This window comes from Stegostoma tigrinum, chromosome 11 (genome assembly GCF_030684315.1).
Source record: "Stegostoma tigrinum isolate sSteTig4 chromosome 11, sSteTig4.hap1, whole genome shotgun sequence".
NCBI lineage: Eukaryota > Metazoa > Chordata > Chondrichthyes > Orectolobiformes > Stegostomatidae > Stegostoma > Stegostoma tigrinum.
Window position 1 is genome coordinate 77,021,860 of NC_081364.1, and position 1,520 is coordinate 77,023,379.

Here is a 1,520-nt window from a genome sequence, read left to right on the forward strand (position 1 = left end):
ACACTTACCAACAGGTGGCGATAGACCCGACCCCACAACCAGAGAACCGAATCACAGCCTTACTCAAAAAACTTCAAAAATCTCGAGAATTAAACAAGAGAGACTTCCAAAAAATGAAACCAGATGGATCCAACACACCACGCTTCTATGGACTACCAAAAATTCACAAACCAGGAGCCCCCCTCAGACCCATAGTGTCGCTACCTGGAACACCAACCTGCAGATTAGCCAAGGAACTACACCAAAGACTAAAACACCTAGTAGAAGACTCCCACCACTCCATTCGCTCCATCCAAGAATTCCTGAACACCAAAGACACCAAGATAGAAGAGGATGAAATAATGGTCTCCTTTGACGTAACAGCCCTGTTCACATCCAACATCATCAACCTGGCCAAAGAAACACTGACTACACAATTAGAAGAACCGAAGACACATACACCAGACACCACCAGCCTCATCAGCAAGGACAAAACATCAAGCTAGTGGACCTATGCCTCACCACCCACTTCACTTTCAATAACAAAACCTACAGACAAACCAACGGTACACCCATGGGATCTCCGATATTAGGGTTCTTAGCAGAGGCAGTAATGCAGAGACTCGAACAAACAGCTCTGCCAACCATCCAACCCAAACTTTGGGTCCACTATGTGGATGACACCTTTGTCATCACTAAACAAAACAAATTAGAGGAAACCTTCAAGACCATCAATAATACCCTTACCGGCATAACATTCACAAAAGAGGAGGAAAACAACAGCAAACTGCCATTCCTAGATGTCACAGTAGAGCAAACAGCCAATGGGGAACTTCAAACCAGCGTCTACAGGAAAATAACACATACGGACCAAATACTGAACTACAGGAGCAACCATCCCAACACCCACAAACGAAGCTGCATTAGAACATTATTCCAACGAGCTACCACACACTGCAGCACAGAGGAACTACGCAGAGCAGAGGAAAATCACCTATACAGCGTTTTCAAAAAGAATGGGTAACCTATGAACACAGTCCACCGATTTCTCAGCAACAAACCCAAACAAACAGACAAAATGGGCTCAGAAACCATAACCACTCTCCCCTACTTCAAAGACATTTCCGAAATGACTGCCAGCCTACTCGGACATCCTGGCATCAGGGTAGCCCACAAACCCACCAACACACTAAAACAGCAGCTAATGAACTTAAAAGACCCTATACAGACAACAAGCAAAACAAACGTCATCTACAAAATACCTTGCAAGAACTGTGACAAACACTACATTGGACAAACGGGCAGAAAGCAAGCCACCAGGATACATGAACATCAACTAGCCACAAAACGACATGACCCACTATCACTCGTATCCTTACATACAGATGAGGAAGGACACCACTTTGATTGGGACAACACATCCATCCTAGAACAAGCCAAACAGAGACACGCATGAGAATTCCTAGAAACATGGCATTCCAACCGGAACTCCATCAACAAACACATTGATTCGGAGCCAATCTTTCACCCCCTGAGAAAAA